The following is a 27,909-nucleotide window of genomic DNA, read 5'->3' on the forward strand; positions in this document are numbered from 1 at the left end:
TTTTTTTGAGACGGAGTCTCACCCTGTTGCCCAGGCTAGAGTGCAATGGCGTGATCTCTGCTCGCTGCAACCTCTGCCTCCCAGGTTCAAGTGATTCTCCTGCCTCAGCCTCCCAAGTAGCTGGGATTACAGGCACTTGCCTCCATGCCCAGCTAATTTTTGTATTTTTAGTAGAGACGGGGTTTCACCATCTTAGCCAGGCTGGTCTCGAACACCTGACCTCATGATCCACCCGCCTCAGCCTCCCAAAGTGCTAGGATTACAGGTGTGAGTCACCGCGCCCGGCCCGAAGAGGACATTTTAGGAAGCTTTAAAAATATTCTTCTACAGCACTTTGGGAGGCCGAGGCAGGCGTATCATGAGGTCAGGAGTTCAAGACCAGCCTGGCCAACATGGTGAAACTCCATCTCTACTGATAATACAAAAATTAGTCAGGTTTGGTGGCAGGGGCCTGTAATCCCAGCTACTCAGGAGGCTGAGGCAGGAGAATTGCTTGAACCCGGGAGGTGGAGGTCACAGTGAGCCGAGATTGCGCCACTGCAATCCAGCCTGGGTGACAGAACAAGACTCTGTCTCGGAAAAAAAAAAAATATATATATATATTCTTCTATATGCATCTCCTATTTTAGCTATGTACATTTTTCAGCTACAAAAGCAAAGCAAAACAAAACAAAAAACCCAAGGCAGTTCATTAATATCTCTTGAACACGGTTTTTCTTAGAGGCAGAAAGAGTGTAGGAGTATGAAGGAAGAGTAATTAATGGAAAGTAACTTCTAGAAAATCCTAGATGATAGCTAAAACTATTATTGGTTTGTATTAGATTGAGGAACCCTTTTCATCGTATTTGCCTAGGGTTTCCTCTAGACCAAGCTCCTTTTACCTCAGCTCCCTATGCTTAGGCTCTTTGTGGTTCCCTCTACTTCTCTGTAGCTAACTGTAGCAACTTAATTTCTGAGAGAGTGGTAAGAGTTCCAAGTTACCCCTTAGACATTTCTGGCACCACCAACCACCATGGTTGTGGTTGACTGGGTTTACTATAATAATAATTCTTTATGTTTACATACCATATTTCATCACAGAATGACTACAAATTATAGAGGTTAACCAATTGGGCTTTCTCCCTCCTTTATCATCAGGAGAGTAGGCAACAGAGACGTCTAGACAGAGAAATTTAGTTAGGGATGTTTCAGTATTGATAAGTGAGTTTAGGGCAAGAGTCCTAAAATATGCAGTGCTCTCTGTGAAGGACAGGTTTTTAAACCACACCACCATCCCACTGTTGAACTGGAGAACAGAACTGAAAGAGACTGCAGGCAATCTTGTGGATTTCTTAAAGATACTCAGCAATTCTGATCCCACAATTATTTAACTTCTTGAAATTGCTCCTGTTTTAATTTAAGCCAGTTTCTCTTGCTGCATGAACAGAATTAGCTGGTTAGTACCCTCCTTATGAAACATTTGATATAATGCACAATGCAGTACTCGAAGGTTTAAACCAAAACACCATTTAGCCTTATGAGCTCCAGGCCAGGAAATACAAATTCTTTTAGCCTTGCCTATGTAATTTATCTAGGATTTTTAAAAAGTAATTCTGTAGCAAACTTTACTCAAGGAGAAACTGTTGTAGTCATTCTTCCTTTGTTTCCTAGTGTTTGAGAAGTTGACAAAGGAATTAATTAGTAACAAACTACATTGGTAGTTTTTTGTCAACTTTTTTATTGCAATACATCATATATACAGAAAATGCACAAATCATAAATGTAGAACTCAATGATTTTTTTTTTTTTTTTTTTTTGAGACGGAGTCTCACTCCGTCAGCCAGGCTAGAGTGCAGTGGCGCAATCTTGGCTCACTGCAACCTCCACCTCCCGGGTTCAAGCGCTTCTCCTGCCTCAGCCTCCTGAGTAGCTGGGATTACAGGTGCGCGCCACCACGCCCAGCTAATTTTTATATTTTTAGATTTTTAGTAGAGACAGGGGTTTCATCATATTGGTCAGGCTAGTCTGGAACTCCTGACCTCGTTATCCACCTGCCTTGGCCTCTGAAAGTACTGGGATTACAGGCGTGAGCCACCGTGTCCAGCCCAGTGATTTTTTTTTTTTTCGACAGAGTGAACACACTCATGTAAGCCCTACCCACATCAAGATATAGAACATTACCAGTATCTCTAAAGCTTCTCTCTCTCTTTCTTTTTTATTGTTATTATTATTATTTTTTTTTTTTTTTTTTTTTTGAGATGGAGTCTCGTTCTTTCACCCAGGCTGCGGTGCAGTGGCACAATCTGGGCTCACTGCAACCTCCACTTCCTGGGTTCAAGAGATTCTCATGCCTCAGCCTCCCGAGTAGCTGGGATTACTGGCATGTGCAACCATGCCCGGCTTTTGTATTTTCAGTAGAAACGGGGTTTCACCATGTTGGCCATGCTGGTCTCAAACTCCTGACCTCAAGTGATCCTTCCACCTCAGCCTCCCAAAGTGCTGGGATTACAGGCGTTAGCCACTGCACCTGGCCCAAAACTTCTCTTTATGCCCCTTCCCAGTTATCTCCACCAAAATAACTACTATTCTGACTTCTATCACCAGATTAATTTTTCCTATACTTGAACTTCATATGAACAGATTCGTACTATATATACTTTTGTGTGTCTGGACTCTTTCATTTAGCATTATAATTGTGAGGATTGTCCGTATTTTTGCAAGTAGCAATAGTTCCTTTGTTCTCATTACTATATAGTTTTTCCTTTATTCATTTTATTTCATTCTATGGAAGGTAAACATATGGGTTCTTTTTCTGCTTTGGAAATATTGTAAATAATTCTGCTGTGAACAATCTTATATCAGATTTTTGGAGCACCATTATGTTGGCATTTCTGTTTGGTATATATCGAGGAGAGGATTTGCTGAATTAGAGAGTATGTGCATATTCTGCTTTAGGAGAGTCTACCAAACATTTTTCCAACAGATTTGTACCATTTTGTACTCCCACCAACAATGTGTGAAAATTCCAGTTGCTCCTCGTTCTCACTGATACTTGGTATTGTCCGTTTTTCTTAATTTTAGCAATTCTGGTGGGTGGCCATAGTAGTTTCTTCAATTGAAATAAACCAGCTGCCTGGAGGGATTAGGTCTCTGAAAATATCCTTTTTTCCTACTGCCGTTGTATGTTTGCCAGTGAATCACAGGAACATCTACTCTGTGAGGAACAAAGTGGTAGCCTAGCCCTCATTTGCATGACTTTGAACTGTTATCTGTGGCTGCTGTAGATTCTAGCCAGAGCAGACTGGGAGACACCGTGTGCAGCCAGATAACCTTTTCTTGTTCATTAAGGACCCACTTAGCTCTCCATGGGGCTGCAGCAGACAACCTAGAAAAGCAGGTAATGACTTTATGATTATATAATGCTAATCTCATCAATAATAATTCTAAGAGGAAAAAACCCAGAATTTAAATAACTGGGTTATGGTACCAACACACAAAAGTATGAAAGTCAGGTTGAGGACAACTGTACTTGTTTTTGCAACTAACATATAACTGACATGACCCTATTCTCCATAATACGTATTCAGAGAGACTTTTAAATTGGATGCTGAAATCTTGAGGGGGGGGTTTAATTGCCTTGAAGTGTTTTGAAAATACTAACCAATAAACAGTCATATTAGAAATAGGCAGAACTGGTGCTTTATTTGAGAGTGGACATATAAGAGTTTCAAAAAGGTTTGTGCATGATAATTCCTCTCCTTTTGTCAGCAAGAAGTTCAAGTTCAGTGACCAGTTTTTTCACCAATGAGAGGTGAATAGTACAACTGACTTTTAAAATCAAATGTCAGATTCCACATAATTCCCACCTTGGTTTTAGTTTCTCAACAATGGAATACAATTTTCAATAAATCTAGAGATAAAAATTCTGCCCAAGTAACCTCATTAATATTGAGGGGACTCTTCTCTATTGGAAATCTGTGCGTTTTGTTCAAAAAATTGGAAGCAAAGAATGCTTTAAGGTTAATTCTAGAGATTCCAAAATTAAACATATACTATTAGATAAATACTAATAGGAAATTATGTTGTTATATTTTTTCTCTTTCTCAATCTGCCTTTCTCTTTATTCCCACTGTAAAATGTGTGTGCGTTTATTCCTTTCTACTTTATGTTCTGATTTCACATGGCCACCCCATGAGGGTTTTTTTTAACAATCTGAAACCCCCAAAATATTGAATTATTATGGAAACAAGGTGCAATATTTCAAGCGTCACTCTACAATAAAAGTAACAGGATAATGGTTTTCTTTCTCAGTTCAGATATTAGAGGCCCAAATATTGATTGCCTGTTTCTTTTGCCTCCTGTCCTCTGATGAAACTACACTTTTGACACAGAGTCACAATAAAATGTGCCCTTTCCAGTATGAGATCTCTGTAAATGTCATTCACACAGTCATTGTTTTCTAATTCTCTGCATTTTCATCAGAGTAGCACACAAGCTCTTCGTTGAGTGGAGAGAGAGCAAGCAGTGTTTAAATTTAGAATTCACTAGAACAACCAAGTTCCATTATTTTGCTAAGGACAGTTACAGTCTAACAATAGGACTCCTTTTCCATAGTGTTTATGAAATTATTATTCTTAGAATTGACTAAGTGATGAGGACTTTGATAACTAGAGGTTTCATGAAATACTGTTGGGAATATTGATGTTGGGTTTGCCAGGCAAAGAGAGGTTGTAAAATCAGTGTGAATGTCAGTGTTTAGGGATGAGAAGGGATGGCTGGTAACATAAGCTGAAGTCAAGCTGGAGACCTAGAGGAAACGGCTGCTCCCTAACCCAACTCTGCCAGCCAGTCTTCCTCCTGACCTGCAACATTCTTGCTGTCTCAGCCCCAGATCTCTGATCCTAGCTGTTAGCAAATGATTTGGGATTTTGTTTAAGGATAAATATTAGTGGTAGCCTAGCTTGAGGCCACCAAACTCATTTCATTTGTGCCCTGCACCAAATTTGATCCCAAAGGTGGCAAGCTGGCACATTAACACAATGTGATACTTAGTACCTTCCTCCTCCTCTATGAAATCAGTTTATCCAACAGTATCTCATACAAATGACCTGCAAAAACAAGCCATACACAAAGCTTTCACTAACATCTTGATAAATGTAATCGGTGCACCTATGGCTTTTCAAGATGTTCCTATGCTGTGACCCTCTGTTTCACATAATGTAGCCTTTTAATTTATGTCCAATAGCTTACCAGTCAGTCAGCACTGGCATCCTTTTTCTAACCTCAAATCATTGTCTGATAATCCATTTTGGTGCCTTTATTAGCCTTGAAGGTAGTTTGAGATGTTAAAATCTTTTTTTAACAAGTTTGCCTTGGATAAGAGATGTTGCAGTGGGCTCCATATATGTTTTTTACCTTTACCTAACCTTTTCTTATTTATTCAGAGACAATATCTTGCTCTGTCACCCAAGCTGGAGTGCAGTGGCACAGTCTCAGCTCACTGCAGCCTCGACCTCTTGGCTCAAGCTATCCTCTCACCTCAGCCTCCTGAGCTGAGGTAGTGTGCACTACAGCTGTACACCATCAGGCCAGGCTAATCTGTGTGTATTTTGTAGAAGTGGAGGTTTCACCATGTTGCCCAGGGCTGGTCTCAAACTCCTGAGCTCAAGCAATCCACTCATCTCGGTCTCCTGCAATTTTTATCTGGCACCATTACAGCTGATCCCATATTGACAGCAATCCTACTAGAAATCTATTCAGAAACCCCTGTTCTGTTCATCTTTGCATCATCCTATCTGGAAGGCAAAGTTACCCAGGAGAACACTGAGAGGGCAGGTCTCACTGTCTTTTCTTTTTGCTTGCTTACTATTGATTGTCCCTAGAAGAAAGGTAACTGATTTAAGGGGCTTGAAAATGGTTTGGACAGACTATAAAGAAAATAAAAATGAGATCAGTATGAAGAAGTCAATACTACACACCTTTTTCAAATTTGACAAAAACATTTAAGTTCTGAAATATTTCAGGTAACAAAAAAAATATGTGATAAGAGAGAGGCTTACCTGAGATATATTTTAGGAAATCTAGACTTCAGTTCTTTCTTATATTCCCCCTTTTCACTCTCAACACGTGAAATGCTGAAAATGGAATTTTTGCTTCTTATATTAGAAGAATTTTCAACATTTAAATTTCTTAGACAGTTTCAAATCTGATACTTATAATATTTGCCAATCCGTCCATGAAAGAACATGTATTCTAGAGAATATCTGACGAAAGAAAGGCCAAAATTGTATCTCTTATGAATATTCAGGTCAGGTTCAGTAGCTCACACCTGTAATCCCAGCACTTTAGGAGGCCAAGGTATGTGAATCTCTTGAGCTCAGGAGTTCAAGATGAGCCTAGATAACACAGCGAAACCCTGTCTCTACAAAAAAATACAAAAATTAGCCTGGCATGATGGCGCTCACCTGTAGTCGCAGCTACTCTGGAGGCTGAGGTGAGAGGATCCCTTGATCCTAGGAGGCAGAGGTTTCAGTGAGCTGAGATTGTACCGCTGTACTCCAGCCTGGGCAACAGAGTGAGATCCTGTCTCTCTCTCTCTCTCTCTCTCTCTCTCTCTCTCTCTCTCTCTCTCTATATATATATATATATATATATATATATATATATATATATATATATATATATTCATAGTATTGGGTGCTTGAGCAAAGTGGACATAGGATACATAGTTCTTAAGACTTATCAGCAATATGTTATTTCAATTTCATAAGCAAGTAAGATAAATAGTGGCTTTACAGTTATCACACACTCTTATCAATGGATGTTGTCAAGATAGAGTTCAAGATAGAATTCAAGATAGATTCAAGATAGAATCTCAGTTGTAAACTCTCTATTCAGAGTTTTGTCTATAAAGTTGTATTGCTTCCTATAACTCAAACAAGATCAAGTTGTAGCTGGCACCATTTTCCTCAGAGTACCGAAGATGTAACTGACTCCTTTTTAAGAAATGTCAAAAGTCACCAGAATTCATACTGCCAAGAACAACATGTGTGTGATGTGTTGCTAAGCTTCCCTCTGCAGGTTTCCCCTCTATGCCAGTGGTGTGAACCCAGCAGCTCAGAATGAGGTCATTTCACAAAGGTGGGCATCTTGAACCCTTATGGCATCCTTCAGATAATGCATAGGTCAGAGATGGAATAAACAAAGCAATATGCCGAGAGCCAGCTGTTTAAGTGAGGAGGAACAGGCCTGGGAGTAAAGGGAGTAAAAGGATTGCAATTAGGCTCAGGGGCTCTCCTGAAAGGTGAGCTTGCCCTGTTGGTGCTTCTCTTACACAGTGAAAGGAAAGGAGGAAAATTGTCTCAAATCAGAACCAGGGAGAGCTGGTGATGCTGGGGCTGCCTCTATCTAAACCCTGATCTCATACTGCTTCCCTGTGGAGAATTCTCTGAACTGCAGCTTCCCTCTGTGGGCCCCTGCCTATCATGTCCATCTAGTGTGGTCTCGAGCCTGGACTTGGTATCATCCAAGAGCAGAAAAAAAAAGGATGTGTGTGTGTGTGTGTGTGTGTGTGTGTATATATGTGTGTGTGTGTGTATATATATATATATGTGTGTGTGTGTGTGTGTGTGTGTATATATATATATATATGTTAAGAACCTCAGCAAAAAGAATAGGGAGGCCATGAGAAAATGGTCCTATCCTGAGTCCAGAGTCATATCTCACAGCAGGCTGATCTGACAGGTCTGCATCCTCACCCTTCCCTTTTTACATACCTTTTTAAAAAGCCCAAAGCCTCTGTCTGCCCAATGGTGTTCCTTCAGTTCAGCTTTTGCAGATATATGTTATGGCTTGCACCCTTGGGAATTCCAAATCAATCATTAAAATTGCCTACTATTTCTCCGAATATTTTTCACAAAAGCCAAATCACAAGGCTATGGCCAACATAGAGGTTTCCACTTTTATCTTTTTATCATTATCATCACAGCTTTCTGCTTGTCTTCCTCCATACCCACCCAAGGAAGTGTAGACATAGACATTAACAAGAATACCCTTAGCCGGGCGCGGTTGTGGGCGCCTGTAGTCCCAGCTACTCGGGAGGCTGAGGCAGGAGAATGGCGTGAACCCGGGAGGCGGAGCTTGCAGTGAGCCGAGATCGCGCCACTGCACTCCAGCCTGGGCGACAGAGCCAGACTCCGTCTCAAAAAAAAAAAAAAAAAAAACAAGAATACCCCTACCCTTCAGCTACCCTTCTTCAGAGGGCATTAGGGCAATAAAACACATTTTAGATATAGATCTATAGCTAACTATTTCATTATGATATAAAAACAGTACTGTAGGAGCATTACAGTTGGTATGGTGGTTCAATTTCTTATTTCTCTACAATTTAAGAACCAGAGGCCAGGTGCAGTAACACACGTGTAATCCCAGCACTAGGAGAGGCTGAAGCAGGAGGATTGCTTAAGCCCAGGAGTTCGAGACCAGCCTGGGCAACATGGTGGAACCCCATCTCTTTATTTTATTTTATTTTATTTTATTTTATTTTACTTTATTTTGAGACAGAGTCTCACTCTGTCACCTAGGCTAGAGTACAGTGGCGCAATCTCAGCTCACTGCAAGCTCCGCCTCCCAGGTTTAAGCAATTCTCCTGCCTCAGCCTCCCAAGTAGCTGGGACTACAGGCACGCATCACTATGCTGGCTAATTTTTGTATTTTTACAAAATTTTACAACCATGTTGGCCAGGCTGGTCTCAAACTCATGACCTCCAGTGATCTGCCCGCCTCAGCCTCCCAAAATGCTGGGATTACAGGCGTGAGCCACTGCACCCAGCCTCTAATTTTAGAAAAAGGAAAAAAAAAAAAAAAAAGGAACTGGAGAAAGCTCAGCTTCTCTTAAGTAAGGAACAATCAGGCCCAGCACAATGGCCTATGCCTGTAATTCCAGCACTTTGGGAGGCCAAGGTGGGTAGATCACTTGAGCCCAAGAGTTTGAGACCAGTCTGGGCAACATGGCAAAATCCCATCTCTACAAAAAATTAAAGAAGAAGAAACAATCAGAAGCTAATAGAAAGCTGTAATTAAAGTTTGATATGTTTTAGAGGAGATGAAGAAAAAGGCAATACATCCTTTGGGCTGGTCAGTGGTATTTTGTAGTGAATATTCAGAATCAGAAAGTATAAAGGAAGTTGATGCTGTAATTCACATTCCACAGAGAACCTGTGATCCTTTCTGTTCCTCTCCTCTCTGCCTCTGCTGAAGGCTCGAGGGTGAAAGCTGTAAGTTGAAGAGGACAAGCCATCAACAGAGGGTAACTTATGATGAGAAATGAAAATATTTGGATTAGCTATAATACTAAGCCAGTGATATTTACAAATTATTAAACTGCCATCCTCACATCAAACGCTTTTTATTTTATGAAATGCTAAGCTGTACTTTCAGTTTGTTTCAAACTGTCAGGGCCATTATTTGATGTCCCTCTTTGTTTGTTTATCTTAATTAAGATGTAGAATCAATCATTTTTACTTTCTCTCTCCAAGAGCAGCAGCCGGCTCAGAGTCAGGATGAGGTCTGGCCACCCTTGAGTGCTGTGCAGGTGCTGAGCTGTGTTTGTTCACAGAGGGATAAAAAACACATTTGTTCTCCAGGTTGTGTGGATAGACTGACAGATTTCGATAAGAGGGAAAAAAGTCTTCCTCTGTGGTGAGAAATAACGTTTCTATCCAGAATAAGTAAAAGCAGTGGCAAATATCATTCCTGTTACGGAGATGATTTTCCTCAACACATAGTGATAACTCACCTGGGGGTGGGAAACACTGAGGTGGGTTGGAAATAGGAGGCAGAATGTGGTGACCCAGATCAAGCAAGAAGCAGAAGGTGGAGAGCCCTAAACTTTATCCTGTGAATATGACAGTTGTTTTTGCCACACCAGCTTTCTTTTCCATTCCTGATGCCACAGTTCAATCTCCAAGCTGATAGGTCGTAGTGGAATGGCTTATCGTTGGAGAGACCATTTCATATCCAAATTTCTTGTGTTCATCTTTGTATAGAGGTACTTCTGGCCCATCAACTCTGTATAAGGGCCTTTGCAGGGCATTTACAACAGTACAGCCTGTTGTTGTTGTTGTTGTTGTTGTTGTTGTTGTTTTGAGATGGAGTTTTGCTCTTGTTGCCCAGGCTGGAGTGCAATGGCGTGATCTCAGCTCACCGCAACCTCCGCCTCCCGGGTTCAAGCGATTCTCCTACCTCAGCCTCCTGAATAGCTGAGATTATAGGCACCCGCCACCACACCCGGCTAATTTTTGTATTATTAGTAGAGATGGGGTTTCTCCATGTTTGTCAGGCTGGTCCCAAACTCCCAACCTCAGGTGATCCACCCGCCTCAGCCTCCCAAAGTGCTGGGATTGCAGGCTTGAGCCACTGCGCCCAGCCAACAGTACAGCTTAATTCTGTTGAGGCACCCACTCTTTCCTGTTCAGCGCCCTTTTTGAGAAGCATGCATCCCCTCAGGATAGCTAACCAAGGGTAGAGAAGCAGTCAACTAGACATGGAACAGAATTGAATTCTACACACCAGTCAACCCACTTAGGGATAAAACCTCATCTCCTTAGCACCAGGTCACCTTCACCTCCTTAGCACCATGTTCCTCGATCTAACCGAACTAAATAGCCATACAATTCAATCAGCTGGACAAATGAGAAACACAAAGAAAGGAAATAAGTCTACTGCATGATTTAGGCAGATCAGATTGGAAAAGATACAGTGCTTTACTTTTAAAATCATCCTAGTCAGTGAAGCTATCCAAATATAGCCATAGACTCAAACAGATTATTTGTATTTTATACCACATGCATCTAGAACAGCAGTATCTGTAACATTCATGCACTTGGAGCCCTAGAGTCAGGGGAAAGTATACCTTTTCATTGATCAGAATCTTTTTAAGCACATCTAAGCAAATTTGGATGTGAAATTAGTACTAACATTTCTCCTACTTATTGTGAGCACTAACAGCTAGCGCACACTCCAGTGGTCTTATATGTTGTTCTGCTCCTGAAAGTGTTACAGAAGTTAACTTCAGGAACTTGGACAAGAAGGCCTGCATCCCAGTCCTTCATTAGGCAAGAGGTGGACTTTTGAATCACATAATTCCAAGAGGAAACATAACCTTTCAAAAGATAAACCGACACTTCATTTATTTGAGGCCTCTGTTATGATTCTTGGACCACAGATAACTACTTTGAACAAATTCTCACTCTTCATTAGTGGAAAACACTTTCCTCTAATCGCCACGAATTACCCAACACCTGGAATTAAGCAGTCTTCTCTTACTGTACTCATTTGCTTTCTTTCCAGTGGGATATTCTAGGTTCATAAGGTGACTGCCAATACCTATTTAGCTGTGTGCAATATTACTGGTGTGGCTGAGACTGCTAGCTAGCCCCCAATACCAGGTTCATGGCTGCCCAGAACAACTCCCTGCCTCCCTACCTCCATGGCAACTAGATTTGACCACGTGATTTCAGTTCTGGCTAGTGGAATGTATAAGTAATGTGTCAACTTTTAAGGGCCACACACAAGTGTCCTTAAGCAGGTAGAGGGAGGGTGATGCTCTCTGTGTTGCCCCTCTCCTCCTTCCTGCTGGCTGGAACTGGAGCCAGTTTGGACCATGATGAACAAATGACACACTTTATAAAGATAGAAAGGGCCCGATGAGGAAAGGGCAAAGGATTTGAAACATGGTGGACAACACAGACCAGCAACAAACTACCAACACCATAGAGGAGCCCCTTGATCTTATCAGGCTCGGCCTGGATAAATGAATTTATGGATAAATGAGAGATTACCAGGAGCTTCTAGGCAGATTACATGCTTATGATCTACATTTAAATATGTTATTGGGAGATGTGGAAGGATTGTGACTACTACAGAAATTGAGGAAGAAGCCATCATATATAAGAGATACATAAATCAATGAAACAGAATATTCAAATGCTCTTTTTCCAGGAAGATGTTTTGTCCTGGTTGTCACTCCATTGAGAGTTGGCTGAAACAATTTATCCCATATGGAAAATAAGAGACTTTGTAAAGTTACCTCTTTAAATGTTCAGGACATTCAAAAGAGAAACCAGCAAACATTTTGATATTAAGAAATCCTCCCGCCGGGCGCGGTGGCTCAAGCCTGTAATCCCAGCACTTTGGGAGGCTGAGACGGGCGGATCACGAGGTCAGGAGATCGAGACCATCCTGGCTAACACGGTGAAACCCCATCTCTACTAAAAAATACAAAAAACTAGCCGGGTGAGGTGGCGGGCGCCTGTGGTCCCAGCTACTCCGGAGGCTGAGGCAGGAGAATGGCGTAAACCCGGGAGGCGGAGCTTGCAGTGAGCTGAGATCCGGCCACTGCACTCCAGCCTGGGCGACAGAGCCAGACTCAGTCTCAAAAAAAAAAAAAAAAAAAAAAAAGAAATCCTCCCACTCCTGAAATGAGTTGATTTGTAGACAACTCATAACTTCTATTTTTTTTAAAAAATTTTTGTTGCCCAGCCTGGTCTCGAACTCCTGAGTTTAAGCCATCCTCCCACCTTGGCCTTCCAAAGTGCTGGGATTACAAGCATGAGCCACTGCACCCAGCCTAGATAATTCATAACTTCTTAAGCTAAATGACATTGTTATTTTTCTCGAACTCTTCTAATAAATGTGATCACCAAGATGCAAAACTTTTTCAGGAAAAAAAATGAGAAGCATGAAGTGCCCTCCCATTCCTGGGGTGCCTCCCCCCAGTCTTTTTATATATGAAGGACAAATTACCTTCTATTTTGTTAAAGCCTCTATTATTTGGGGTTTTCTGTCACACTGGCTAAACTAATCCTAATGATACATCTGGTAAGGACTTCCTTTGGGGGGTAGCCAAGGACAAACTGAGTAGGGTAACACTCAGGAAGAGACTATGAGGAATAGAATGGGAAAGATACCACAGTGATGAAATGACTACAAGTGGCCTCTTCAGCCATGGAAATGATTAAAACCAGAGTTATATTAGCACAGATAATAATTTCTTTAATATTTCTTAAATGGTGTTATGCAGAAGTCCTAATTTTTATTGGTTGATTAATGTAGTTTCTTCTAGTCTTGGTAATAATGAAGGATCATTATTGGCTCTTCTCCAGGTCACCTTTTGTTACTTTGGTGCTTATAGCACTTCTCTTGCCCCTCATGCTTGTTCTGATACTCACTGTCCAGGCCCTCCACCTGGGCACCTCCCTGGGCCCACCTCACCAAGGCCCTCCAGCAAGCCATCAGGATGATAAGGACCTAACATACAAATTTACTCTGAGGCTGTGGTTCTCAGCCCTAGATGAGCATCAGAACTACTCATAGAACTTTGTAAAAATAAACATGCCTCAGCCCCACTCCAGATAATCCTGAATCAGTATATCTGGGGTGCAGTTCAGGAATCTACATTTTTTTTAAAGGTAGACAGATGATTCTGATGTGCAGCCACGGTTAAGAACCACTGCTCCAAGGTGTTGACTGATAATGGCTCAGTATAATATTGTCAGTTACACTCACGTGACCTCATGGATAAGCGTCACTGCCTGACATCTATCAGTTATCTACTTCTGCTCAGTGGTCTACCGCATAGGTACAGACAGCTGCGCCTTATCCCTAGGAGAGCTGGAGCTCTGTGCCTCCTCCTTCCAGTGATCTCTGATGTACTAGCTTGTTACCACACTGCGGATGAGAATACCTTGATTAATGTGCTACCTCTCCCAGAGGCATTTGTAGTTCGATGGGGAATAATGTTTTAATCTAAGGGAATGGGCCCCAAATGATGGAATTTCAGGAATTACAGAAGTCAGTTGAGAAGATATTTTGGAAGAGGGGCCCTTTTCCAGTTCACTTAAACACATACCATGTAAGCAGCACCAATTCTACTTATAAAACAACAACAAAACAACTGGGCCTGATTCAGAAGATGTTTTAGACTTCTGAGGGGGAAAGTATCTATTTCTTCATTTTCCTTCATCTGCTGTTTGAAATCACCTTCAGCCCTCACACTTTCTCTTACCTGTGGAGAAGCAGCGCTGTTTGCCCCTAATTCAGCCATAGCTAAATGGCAAGGGAGCTCATGTTAAAAGAGCACATTACACTCTTCTGAATATCCTTTCATACATGGAATCCAATCTTAAAACACAGAGCAAAGAGTCATTTAGTGATCAGTCCCCTATTACAGCCCAGGCACGGCCAGTCTAATCAATATTTTCATGTATCTGGCCAGCTTTTACAAATCTGGGGTAATTAAGATTCTACAATGTCTTAGGCAATCCTTAATATTTCACTGGCTTTTCTTCTCAACTGTTTTGTTTCTTATTATTTTTATCCTTTCCTTCCAGACTCTGTAAATACCCACCTAATAGGACTATCATAAAAACCAAGTTAAATAGGAGGTTCGAATGTGCTCTAAAAAATTTTAAAGCTCTACATAAATGTATAAGAATGTTTCTGTAATAAGGACTGTATTCTTTGGGTAGCATTACTTCAAGTTTTTGATGGAAAGAGGAGGGGGAAAGACTGAGATATAGAGAGACTAACGCTAAGGATTGCCATGAGAATTCCTTCTGTTCCTGCCTTGTCCACTTATTAACTAGGAGGCTTGAGCAAATCACTTTAATTTCTCCATCAAAAGAAAAATGGTCATTTCTCTTATTATAGAAAATTACTCTTATTATAGAGGTAGTGGTGAGGATTAATGAATCAAGGTATATTAGGAGACTTAAGCATCCATAGATTTTGTAAATTCTGCAGAAATAATCTGGAAGGGAGATTTAGATACAGGCCCAAGTCCTAGCTAGACATGGAACCCTGGCATCCAGACACTCGCCCCTCAGTTCTAATTATTAGTACACTCCCTCTGCTAAATAGGATAAAAGGAAGAATTTTTGTTCTTGTCCATTATAAAAACACATTGAATTGTCTATGGAGATTTTGTAACTATCAAAGATTTATTGCCCTGGAAATAAGAATTTGTAATAAGAGTGTTATCATACCTTTGTTGGTGTGAACTGTTCACCAGAAATAGTCAAAGAGATAAATGAAATATAAACAGGACAATAGGCTAAGTGCAGCCTCCCCTAATTGTTTATTTTCTTTCCAACCTGGCAAGAAGTTGTTAGAGTTTCATACTTCATTTTATATACAAATTGAGGTCCTGGGGGAGAGTATCCTTCATGTGAACAGCTCTCCAAGTTACAGGAGAAAACTGAGTAACAATAAAACCCTCAGGGACATCATTTAATATTTCCAGCATTTCACATGAGCTACTGACACTTGGGTCTTCAAGGGGAAAGCTGATTTATACTTTCAGTCGTTAGACAATGTAAAGGTGAGGTCAGGCATAGGCATCCTTCATCCCTTTCCCTGGTGCTCACAGGTCCCTTGGGCAAGGTGGAATCAAAGCATTTCAAATGGTAGAGGTCACAGGAGTGACATCGTAAGAGGTAAGAGAGCACAGCCTCCTTCCTCTACCAGTGGGTCTGATGCCCATATATCTTCATATTGCCATTGTTTCCACTTGAAAAATTACATGCAGTTGGTTTTACTTTTCCTTCCCTTCCTATTCCGAAAACATGATTTCCACTCCCAATCTAAAGTATAATTTATGTCAAGACTAATGATTATGTGTTTCTGATTGTTTTTTAAAAAGGTGAAACCTTTAACATAAATGCAAGACAACAGGTGTCCTATTTTATAGCCTTGTACCTTTCCAACCCTATAAATTAAAATCATGTCTGTGCTGTCTCTGTCTTTGTGCTGATCTGAAGTCATTCTAGGACATTCTAGGAATTCTGTGCTCTCTGGCACAAAACCTCCCACGTGGTAGGTTCCAGATAAATTTTTATTGATTTGATTTGATCTACAGGTACTTGATCAAATTCTGGTCATGCCCAGTAATACAATAATACTTCGTCAATTGCAACCCAAGTTTATACCCTGGGCTTCTGACCCCAAATTTCATAATGGGATTCCATACCTTTTATTACTTATGAAATAAAGCAGCTTTCCAGTGGAAAGAGACCTCCTGTTTTTGTGGGTCCCCTTGTAATGTAGAAAGAGCTTAGGCAAATTAGACATATGGTATAAAGTACAATATTAGAATTGTAAATGACTCTTAAAATTGCATAAAGACTACAGATTATTAAAGTATTCTTAAGACAATATCTAATTCAGATATAACTTTGTGTAATTTTTTTTTTTTCTTTTTGAGACAGAGTCTTCCTCTGTTGCCCAGGCTGGAGTGTAGTGGCACAGTCTCGGCTCACTGCAACCTCTGTCTCCCATGCTCAAGCAATTCTCGTGCCTCAGCCTCCTGAGTAGCTGGGATTACAAGCATGCATCACCACACCCGGCTAATTTTTGTATTTTCAGTAGAGATGGTTTCTCCATGTTGGCCAGATTTTGAACTCCTGGCCTCAGGTGATCTGCCTGCCTCAGCCTCCAAAGTGCTGGGATTACAGGCGTGAGTCACCATGCCCAACCTGTGCAAATGTTTTTAATAGCATTGTTTCTCTTTATTCTAAACTGGTTTGTTCTTTCTTTTCTGGATTCCTTTGCCATGTACTTTCATATCAAGCTTAGGAATGTTGTGTAATCAGCCACTCAGAATGGACATCATTATATAAATATGGAGACATGGCTTTACTGTGAAATAGTTGAAAAACTATTTTTAAAATTTTCTATTTTTATTTTTATCAAAATAATGTATGCATATAGTTCTTAAAAATCAAACAAAGCCAGGCACAATGGTGTGTACTTGTAGTCCCTTGGGAGGCTAAAGTGGGAAGATTACTTGAGCCCAGGAGTTTGAATCCAGCCTCGGCCACATAGCAAGACCCCATTTCCAAAAAAAAATTTTTTAAATCAAATAATACTACAAGCAGTTGCCCTGGAGTTCTGCTTTCCAGAGGCAACCCCTTTCCATTTTTTAAAAATTAACTTTTTCATCTATTCTGATGTGTCTCTTCCACACTTCTAAATAATATGATTATACAGCTATTTTTTTAGTTTATCAATTTCAGACATTATCTATTGATTTTTTATTATGGTAGGGGAGGATTTAGCTTTCCCATTCCATCCCAGCCATCAATTCCCCATTCTTGATCTTTCCAGTGTGGTTATATCATAATTTTCAGTTAATCAATATTTAGCATTTATGTTATTTAACTACATAAATATTACTTACTGTCAACCCTTATAAAATTGTATAATTAAATTTTATTTCTTTATTTTTTATACCAAGGGGTAATAAAAAAAAATACCTCTTCATTTTTTACCCAAGAGGACTGGGTTCATAGAGCTTCCAGATAACTGACCACGTGGAGGTTCCTGGAGGGTAGCATAGCCTGGGAGGACATGGAAGCTCCACACCCCTTTCCCCATACCTCGCCCTATGCATCTCTTTACCTATATCCTTTGTAATATCCTTTATAATAAACCAGTAAATGTAAAAAAAAATTATTGTTTTTCCTAGAGTTGGCAAATGCCTTGACTTTTTTCATTTGCATAGTTTTCTAAGTCACCATCCCTAATTCTTTCCAAACTTTGCAGAATTGTAATTTTCCACATGGTCAAACACACCAGATGATTCATCAGTTCCATTTGTGCTTCTAGTCTCTCCTGGAGATCTCCATCCTCCTCCCCACTCTGGACTGGCTGCTCTCAGGCCTCCTGCATAGCTGTCATCCTGGGACTTCCCTTTCATCCCTTTCCTTCATCAGAGCACCACGTTCTGGACCCAATGTCACCTTCTTTCTTGGTGAAACTCCCTCATTTTAATGGAGCACATATTGTGGTGGCATCCTGAGAAAGGATGCCTGGGAGGTCAATTTCTTGAGACTTTGAATGTCTGAAAACCTCTGTATTCTACTTTTACACTTAACTGTTAGTTGGGGTGTGAGAATGCTAATGGAAATCATTTTCCCTTAGAACTTGGAAAGCTTTGCTTCACTGGCTTCCAGCTTTCATTGTTGCTGTGGAGAATTTCAGTGCCATTCTGATTCTTGATTCTTTGTATGACTTGTTTCTCCCCCCTGATTCAGAAGGTTTTAGGATCTTCTTTTTATGAATTCTGTTCTGAAATATCACTGTGATTACCAATATATGAGTCCCTTTCTTTCATATGCTGGGTGTATGGAGGACCATTTCAATCAAAAGATTCCTATCATTTTGAGAAATGTTATTATTTCTTTGATAATGTCCTTCCCTCTGTTTCTGTGTTCTAATACTGTTTATCTTTTCTGGTTTCCTTTTCTTTTTTTTTTTTTGAGACGGAGTCTCGCTTTGTCGCCCAGGCTGGAGTGCAGTGGCCGGATCTCAGCTCACTGCAAGCTCCGCCTCCCGGGTTTACGCCATTCTCCTGCCTCAGCCTCCCGAGTAGCTGGGACTACAGGCGCCCACCACCTCGCCCGGCTAGTTTTTTGTATTTTTAGTAGAGACGGGGTTTCACCATATTAGCCAGGATGGTCTCGATCTCCTGACCTCGTGATCCGCCCGTCTCGGCCTCCCAAAGTGCTGGGATTACAGGCTTGAGCCACCGCGCCCAGCCTTGGTTTCCTTTTCTTGATCTTTTTGCTCTATTTAAGATTTCCTTGGCCAGGCGCAGTAGCTCACACCTGTAATCCCAGCACTTTGGGAGGCCGAGGCAGGTGGATTTCTTGAGCCCAGGAGTTCTAGACCAGCCTGGGCCACATAGCTAAACCTTATCTCTACCAAAAAATCCAAAAATTAGCCAGGCATGGTGGCACGTGCCTGTAGTACTCGGAAGGCTGAGGTGGGAGGATTGCTTAAGCCTGGGAGGTGGAGACTGCCGTGCACCAAGATGAAGCCACTGCACTCCAGCCTGGGAAACAGAGTGATACCCTGTGAGGAGGGAGGGAGGGAGGGAGGGAGGGAGGGAGGGAGGGAGGAAGGAAGGAAGGAAGGAAGGAAGGAAGGAAGGAAGGAAGGAAGGAAGGAAGGAAGAAATTGATTCCTTGACAAGTATTTCTACCATCTTAAATCATACAACATTTTAGTAGTTGGTCTTAAGGAACTCTTAGCTTTTGTAATGTGGGATGTACTGCTCAGATTCTGTATCAGAGCTATTCTTGTTCCTCCTTTCATGTGCTCTACACAGTTTGACCCATAGAAGTCCAGTAGTCCCACTCAATGTCTGGGGCTAAACATCCCTGTGAACCTCATACAGCCCAGGTGCCTGTCTCTTCTCTGGTAATGCCAACGATCAGATCACATTTTAAGGCTGAATATCCTGGACAACTCCCAGGCATAATGGCTCCATTTAGTAGTATAGTTACTGTAGCGATTCTTAGCAGAATGAGGTTCCTAAAAATCATGAATTTTGGACTGAGAAATATAGAATTAAAGCATTCTTCATCTTGACTTTATAGTTAGGACTATAACATAACATTAGATAAAATGTATAGCATGATGTAGCCAAAACAAAAGGAAAAAAAAACTGGATTTGGAGCTTAAAAATACCTGAGTTTTGGCCAGGCACGGTGGCTCACACCTGTAATCCCAGCACTTTGGGAGGTAGAGGCCGGGGAATCACCTGAGGTCAGGAGTTCGAGACCAGCCTGGCCAGCATGGTGAAACCCCGTCTCTACTAAAAATCCAAAAAAAAAAAATTAGCCGGGTGTGGTGGCACATGCCTGTAACGCAGCTACTCAGAAGGCTGAGGCAGGAGAATCGTTTGAGCCCGGGAGGTGCTCAGATAGCGCCATTGTACTCCAGCTGAGATCATGCCATTGCACTCCAGCCTGGGCAACAAGAGTGAAACTCCGTCTCATAAAACAAAAACAAAAACAAAAAAAACCTGAGTTTATGTCTTGATTCTTCTTCTTCCCAACTGTGTGAGCCTGTTTCAGCTTCGGAAGGCTAGAATGGTGAGATCTTTCTGTCTGAATGAAGGAGATCAGAATTAAGGAGGTGTCATATGTGAAAGCATTTTATAAACACTAAATAAAGCGTTATCCAAATGTAAAGTATTACTGTTATCGTGTTACTGTTGTAACTATTCGGTTAGGGAAGCCTGAATTTCATGCTGCCTCTCCTATGTGCTTTGTAACACCCAGGCAATTCCACAATTCGAAGTAGCTTTTCAAAAAGACACTTTAGTTCTTTTTTTCCTTGAAAACAAATGAATCTGGAACCAATCTACCTTAGCCATCCAATATGTGCAGCCTCTTTTGTTCAGGAACAACCTTAAGGTAATAAACTTCTCTGCCCCTGTGACAGAGAAAAATGATAGAAGGAAATGGGTTTCCATCTCAGGCTTCCAAGGTGCTATACCAAACAATAACAAGCGAAAAATTATTCAGCTAAACGCACCTGACGTGCATTGGCATCCAATATGCCACCCTCCTCACCAGGCATTATTACTTATATACCTGCCTATGAGGAGGGCTGCTCGAAAAAGCTACTCTTCTTTTGTCAGACATACATTTTAGAGACTTAAATAAACTTATATAGCAATACCGAACTGCATGTCTTCTAAACTTTGCTATTTCATCCGTCTATACCAAGTGCCGTGAAGCAGAATGGATGTGCCTTCAGCTTTCTACAGTCCTGGAAAATGAGCCAGTCCACTTAACAATAAATGGTGGTTGGTTCAAACACACATGACTGGTCTAGTGAAGAAGAAAAGAAAGTTGAGCTTAATGAAGTCCAGTGTCTGTGTCCCTTTGCACGGACAGGAAAGGACGAGTGTTTTATAACTGTTTATTGGAGTTAATGGTAATAAATTCCTCACTTGTGATGCATTAACTTTAATGTTTTCATTACTTGGTGATTTAGGTTTTCCCTTTTCACATTGTAAATCATGTTGTCCCAGTAGCAGAGCAGGTCGAGTGCCTGCCATAACGTTCGTAATGTTCAGTGGGGAAAGAAATGTTCTCTTTCTCTCTCCCGCATGGTCTGACAAAAGATGCTTTGCCTTGTCCCGATTTGCTACTTGCTAAATAAGCAATAAAGACAGACAGACAAATAGATGCATCCAACCACAGTGCCGCAGAATGTGGCAGGGTCTAGTTTAGATCCAAGGGAAATATAGGTCTCTATAGTAACTTTCCAAATGTGTTTGGTACTGAAGTTTTTTTCTTTTCCTTTTTTTCCCCGTTTGCTGAGTGTGAGCCCTTAGTTAATGAGCTGTGCAAATAGATATTGAGATTTAGTGTTTTTGTTTTGCAATTACAGACTTGGTGATTTGGTTGGAAAATTTTGGGTTTAGAAACATCACCCTCATTTTCCCTTCCTAATTCTTTTTGCTTGCAAAGTTTGACTTCAAACTTGCTTGAGTTTTGTCAGATGAAACAGAAGAATCCAGAAAGATTTAAATCTAGAATTTGTAACTTCTTTTTTAAGGTAGGGTGATTTTTGCCTTAAAGGTAACTTATCATAGCCAACATCATTTTTCTGTCTCTGAGCCCATACTGCTGCACAGGGACACCCATGGAGCTGTCTGAGGGTGAGGCTTGGCTTGGGAGTGGCCCTTTGACCAGGAGATAATACATACCAGGTCAAAGCCACATTGCTAAGATCACTGCTTTCCCATCAAGTTCTTCCTGATGGGGTGTGAGAGTTCTCATTAGATCACCCACCCTGAAATACCCCCAGAGAATCATGGTAATTAGTTCCTAAGTCTTCTTTTGTATTTTCTGCTGTGTTTGCTTTTAAAGTTTTCTCAATGCAGTACTCTGATGATATCTGAATGTCTTTTACTGGAGAGACATAGAGAGGGCAAAATTGTTATCATTTGATTCCTCCTTAAATCTTTTGCTTTGGATGTAACTAAAATAGAGACATCAGGAGTCTGTCACACTAATCTCCATATAGCCTTCACCATTAACAGTATTAAATGCTCAGACACACATAGGATGTTTGCTCACAGGATGCAAACCAATTTAAATGTAAAAGTCCAAAAAGAAAATGCCATTTCTCCAGGAGAGAAATAAAAGAACAAGACTGAGGAAACACTATCAGTGGCCAAATTCTCAGTCACTCAAAGTCTATAGCTCAGAAGTTGGAATCAATAGCTCTTTCCTAAAGAGTAATCAGTTCTTCATTTGGCTCAGTCCTTTGCCTGTTTATGGCTTCCTCTGAACCCTGTTCTGGAGATAGATAAGGTCCAAGGCAAACAGAATTGGTGTGCCAATCAGGCTGTAACATGTGACTCAGAAATTTATTTCTTGGCCAGGTGTGGTAGTTCACACCTATAATCCCAGCACTCTGGGAGGCTAAGGTGGAAGGATTGCTTGAGGCCAGGAGTCCAAGACCAGACTGGGCAACATAGTAAGACCCTGTCTCTACCAAAAATAAAAAATAGATTAGCCAAGTATGGCGGTGCACACCAAGTCGTCCAAGATACTTGGAAGGCTGAGGGCAGAAGGATTGTTTGAACCCAGGAGATGGAGGCTGCAGTGAGCCGTGATTGCACCACTGCACTTCAGCCTGGGTGTCAGAGCAAGACCCTGTCTCAGAAAAGAAAGAGAGAGAGAGGAAAGAAGGAAAGAGTGAGGGAAAGAAGCAAGGAAGACAGAGAGTGGGAGGAGGGAGGGAAGGAAGGAAGGAAGGAAGGAAGGAAGGAAGGAAGGAAGGAAGGAAGGAAGGAAGGAAGGAAGGAAGGAGAGAGAGAGAAATTTATTTCTCTCCAGTTGAGGTTCATGGCATTTATTCTAATTTTTTCTCCAAAATCCTTTTTGGTCCTCTATCTTTCATTCTCAGTGCTGTCATACTTCTGCACCCCCACTTCCTCCTTGTTCTCTTGGGAAAATCCTCCTTTCCTTGCCTCTTCTTACTTTCTTGTTTTGTATGATACCAACCCTAAGATTAAAGAAGAACAAAAATTACTGTCAGTGACTTAAATGAAAATGGTTTGACTAACAAATATTCACTTCCATATTGCATTCCTAGATCACAAGTCCTATTAGGCTAGAAGTGGTTTCAGTTCCGTTTAACAAACATTATTGGGTACCTACTGTGTGTGCAAGGCCCCTGGGGATAAAAAGAGAAACAAGTATACAAATAATGAATTGCACTGCCCCTATGAAAGGGACCAGATTTCCCACTGGCAGCTTTTCTTTAGGCTTCCAGAAAATAAATAATTAGTACCACACTCCTTACAGTGTATTGTGTATATTTAAGGGAAAGATCCTTCTTAATTCCATATCAGTTCAACAACTGATTAAAGAATGGCCCAGGACTGGGCACGGTGGCTCACACCTGTAATCTCAGCACTTTGGGAGCCTGAGGTGGCTGGATCACCTGAGGTCAGGAGTTCAAGAACAGCCTGATCAACATGGTGAAACCCCGTCTCTACTAAAAATACAAAAATTAGCTGGGCGTGGTGGTGGGCACTTGTAATCCCAGCTACTCAGGAGGCTAAGGCAGGAGAATCACTTGAGCCTGGGAGGCAGAGGTTGCAGTGAGCGGTGATTGCGCCATTGCACCCCAGCCTGGGCAACAAGAGTGAAACTCCAACTCAAAAAAAAAAAAAAGAATGGCCCAATCTTGTGATGGGGCTCAGCTATTCACATGTTTCAGTTCTTCCTCAATCTAATTCTTTTTTTTTCTTTTTTTTTTTAAACAGTCTTCCTCTGTCGCCCAGGCTGGAGTGCAGTGGCACGATCTCGGCTCACTGCAACCTCTGCCTCCAGGGTTCAAGCAATTCTGTCTCAGCCTGCTAAATAACTGGGATTACAAGTGTGCACCACCACACCGGCTAATATTTTTTGCTTTTTTTTTTTTAATAGAGACAGGGTTTCACCATATTAGCCAGGCTGGTCTCAAACTCCTGACCTTGTGATCTGCCCACCTCGGCCTCCCAAAGTGTGGGGATTACAGGCGTGAGCCACCATGCCCAGCCTTCCTTCTCAATCTAATTCTTACTCTTCTTACCTAGACAATTGCCATGCAAACCCTGGCACATCCCCCTACGTGCACAGCTATATGCACAAAAGAAGAATCTAATATGCAACTTCTTTGTTTCCCCATTTATATGTACCAAAGAAGAATCTAATATGCAACTTCTTTGTTTCCCCGTTTTAATCCAGGTACTATAATGTATGGCGGTGCACACCAAGTACTCCAAGCTACTTGGAAGGCTGAGGGCAGGAGGATTGTTTGAACCCAGGAGATAGAGGCTACTATAATGTTCTGTTCACTTAATTTCTTCCATGGTGTCATCTCTTTTCCTATGAATGCAAGATCCATTTTTACCCTCCTCCCTATTGCCTTGTACCCAGGTCCACAACTACAGTTCTTTTCCCAGGAATAGCCCTTTTTCTATTTGCTTTTTCAAAGATTCTAGCAGTTTTGCATTGTTCCTAAGGTCTTAAGGAAACCCAAGCAAAGTGGCAAGAATGGAGCACATTGAGGAAAAGATTTAGGGTCCCTGGGAGCCAAGACTGTGCTATAAAAATGTTCTAGAAAATGCTATTGAAGCACAGAAGAGGGAGTATTTAATTTTACATGGGGGAATCAAAGATTCAAAGAGGATGTGACATTTCAATTGAAGGAGCACTCCCAGTTCGGCAGCTGGAAGTAGAGAGAGGAAGTTCCAAACAGGAAAAACAAAATACACAGAGACCTTGCAGTGTAAAGTGCATGGCATGTTCCATAGGACAGAGTCTGTTCCTTATTATTGCTGGAGTACTAGGAGGTGACAAAGTTGGGAGAAAATGAAACTTGAAGGTAGGAAGAGACCAAGCACTTAAAAGTTTTTGTATGCTGGAGAGTTTGAGTTTCATCCTGTAGGTAATAAAAAACCATTACAGGACTTAAGCAGGAATGTGACATGATCTGTGTTTTAGAAAGATGACTTCTGCCCACAGTTTGGTGAACCAGTTAAAAAGTGATTCCAAACCCAGAAAAGGCTCTTTTCTTTTTATTTCCTTTTCTCTGTGTTCTTATCACAGTCCAGTGGCCCAGTGGCATAGTAAATAAACAGATCTGAAAATGACATTTCATCATTCATTTTTAAAGATAGGCTCTCAAGTGATGCATGTATAATGGTGATCTGACTCAGGGGGAATACATCGATCTTGCAAGGTTTGTAAAAAGACAATTTGGCATTTTAAAATCCTCTTCTCCTTTTTAGAATCATGAGGCCATTTGAAGGACTGCTGCCTTAATTTGTATCAGAATTCCCACTTTGCTCTGTTGCCACTTACTGTGGCTTAGCTGCTAAAGAGACTTCAGGTCTTTTGTGGTTCTATATTAAGGATGGATTCTTAGGATAAAAACGAAGCTGAGGATGTTGGGTTACGGGTATGTGTTATTGATAAAATCAAAAGACACATATGCTTAACCCACTACCACAGAACACACATGGTTTTGAAGGAACACAATTTGTTTTCAAGTAAATAAAGCACTGTGGGAATTCATGATGCCACAATTATGATAGTACATTAGATTCATTTCATCACTATAGGCTGTAGCATACATAGGATAAGCTATAAGTTATTTTTGATTGACTTTTCCCTATAAGAAAGCGTATCAGAATGCAGTGGATGGTATTGTTATAGAAAAACTTTAAACCCATTCTTATTCTAAAAGTAAATTATTCAAAATCTCTGTCCTTTAACTGATCAAAGTTCACCAATGTTTCATGATTGAGAAGCAATGGATTATTATAGTTAGTCATTCTTTAAGATGAACTCCTGATACCTACCAGAAAGTGTTGATTATTACCATTTATTTAGATGCTATCATTAGTGCATTGAAGTTACCATGCTTGGAGTTAGAAGGGCTTTTTCCTAACACTTTCATTTCTTATAAGTAAAATCCCACTGAAACTGAAGATGTGGAAGAGAGCATCTTGCAAGACCACAGGTCTCCTAGACAATTAGCATGTGTTGCCCCTTTGTAGTAATGAGAGGGTTCTTCATCCTCCATGAATACTCATGGTTTCTGTAAGTTAGCTTGTGGCTTGGCATTACTGAGGGAATACTTTATGAAAAGAAACCCATTTGGATATTTGACTTTAAAATCCTGTTTTGTTTTGTTTGTTTTGCTTGTTTGTTTGTTTTGTTTTGTTTGGAGTTTTGTTCTGTCACCTAGGCTGGTGCACTCTCAGTTCATTGCAACCTCTGCCTCCTAGGCTCAAGCAACCCTGTCTCAGGCTTCCAAGTACCTGGGACTACAGGCACATACCACCATGCCTCACTAATTTTTGTATTTTTAGTAGAGACTGAGTTTCGCCATGTTGGCCAGATTGGTCTCAAACTCCTGGCCTCAAGTGATCTGCCTGCCTCAGCCTCCCGAAGTGCTGGGAAAAATCTTCTTCCTTTTCAAACCCAAACCTCTTCCTTCAAGAGTAAACAAATCATGCCCAAGATTTCTGCAAATTTCTGCATGAGCCCTACACTGGAACAGGGTTTCCTTTTTCTAGATGATCACCCTTGCATCATAAGAGGTCTTACAAACCTTGGTGACCAGGCAGCTTTTTTTTTTTTTTTTTTTGAGTCAGAGTCTCACTCTGTCACCCAGACTGGAGTGCAGTGGTGCGATCTCAGCTCACTGCAACCTCCACCTCCTGGGTTCAAGCAATTCTCCTGCCTCAGCCTCCCAAGTAGCTGGGATTACAGGTGTGCACCACCATGCCCAGCTAATTTTTTGTATTTTTAGTAAAGACAGGGTTTCACCACACTGGCCAGGGTGGTCTTAAACTCCCAACCTTGTGATCTGCCCACCTCAGCCTCCCAGAATGCTGGGATTACAGGCGTGAGCCACCACACCCAGTCCCAAGCAGCATTTTTTGAGAGTTTCTGGCTGTGTCCTCTTATAGGTACTTTACTCATGTATCCTTTTATTGCATTCTGAGACTTTCTGTTGACCTCTTGGGTTTCACATAGATCTGCCCTAGGAGGCAATTCCAAAGATTAATCAGTTAGTACATTTAAAAGTAAGAGTGCTCACTTTGGCAGCATATATACTAAAATTGGAATGATACAGAGAAGATTAGCATGGCTCCTGAGCAAAGATGACATGCAAATTTGTGAAGCATTCCATGTTTTGAACTAATGCAGAAACAGAAAACATAATGGCATTTTCTCACTTATAAGTGGGAGCTACACATTGGGTACACATGGACATAAATGTGGCAACAATAGACACTGGGTAAATACATGAGGAGGTGGGGAGGGAAGCAAGGGTTGAAAAACTATTATTGGGTACTGTGCTCACTACCTGGGTGACAGATTCATTCATACTCCAAACCTCAGCATCACACAATATACCTTTGTAACAAACCTACACATGTACCCCCTGATTCTAAAATAAAAGCTGAAAAACATAAAAATAAAACCTGCTCATTTTACTCATAAAAAATAAATAAGAAATATAGATACTTAAATAGTTTTTTGACACCAGGAGATAGAATAACCACCCATCACGCCTGTTTCTCCTTCCAAAAAACAGGGTCTCTTTTTGTGGGGGAGTGAGATGGGAAGACCCAATCTTTCCTCATCCACTTCTGTGCATGCCTGAAGCTCAGCGTATTGGAAAGAACATAGGCTATTCCAACTGAGCAACCTTCAGCAAGTCATGTCATTTCATTACACCTCAGTTTCCTCGTCTGTAAAGTGGGGATGATAATAAAACATGCCTCATAGGGATGTTGTGGGACTTAGATGTAAAAATGCTTGATACAATGCTGATGAATTAAAAATTGGTTAGGGTTTTGGGGGGCCATTTTTGTTAAAGCATATTCATTTTAATTATTTTGTTTATTATCTGCTTTTTTTTTCTTAGTACTACTGACCTAGAACCTCAGAGGTTTTTTTGTCTTCAGTGTAACAGGATTTTCTCCACAGATTTCTGTAACCTGGATTCACTGGTGTTTTTAAAAGAACTTCAAAAATTGGAAGGGTAACATGAGTC

At 41.0% G+C, this 27,909-nt stretch overlaps 1 protein-coding gene, 1 non-coding gene and 1 pseudogene across 15 annotated transcripts in view; all 3 read left to right on the forward strand.

Moving 5' to 3' along the window:
- SKAP1 (src kinase associated phosphoprotein 1) overlaps window positions 1-27,909 on the forward strand; it is a 329,438-nt gene that overhangs the window by 235,540 nt on the left and 65,989 nt on the right. The window contains exon 1 of one of the 14 annotated variants that reach the window (XM_074019394.1): window positions 3,229-3,376. The exons of the other annotated variants lie outside the window; for them this stretch is intronic. The gene's annotated coding sequence lies outside the window, so the exon portion shown is untranslated. Of the gene's footprint in view, window positions 1-3,228; window positions 3,377-27,909 lie in introns of those variants that run through there. 14 annotated transcript variants of the gene reach the window in all.
- Window positions 11,590-12,123, forward strand: LOC141408807 (U6 snRNA-associated Sm-like protein LSm3 pseudogene; annotated as a pseudogene).
- On the forward strand, window positions 26,939-27,045 carry LOC123569680 (U6 spliceosomal RNA). The gene has a single exon (XR_006693481.2). It is a non-coding gene; the product is annotated as a U6 spliceosomal RNA (small nuclear RNA).

This window comes from Macaca fascicularis, chromosome 16 (assembly GCF_037993035.2).
Source record: "Macaca fascicularis isolate 582-1 chromosome 16, T2T-MFA8v1.1".
In the NCBI taxonomy this organism is placed as follows: Eukaryota; Metazoa; Chordata; class Mammalia; order Primates; family Cercopithecidae; genus Macaca; species Macaca fascicularis.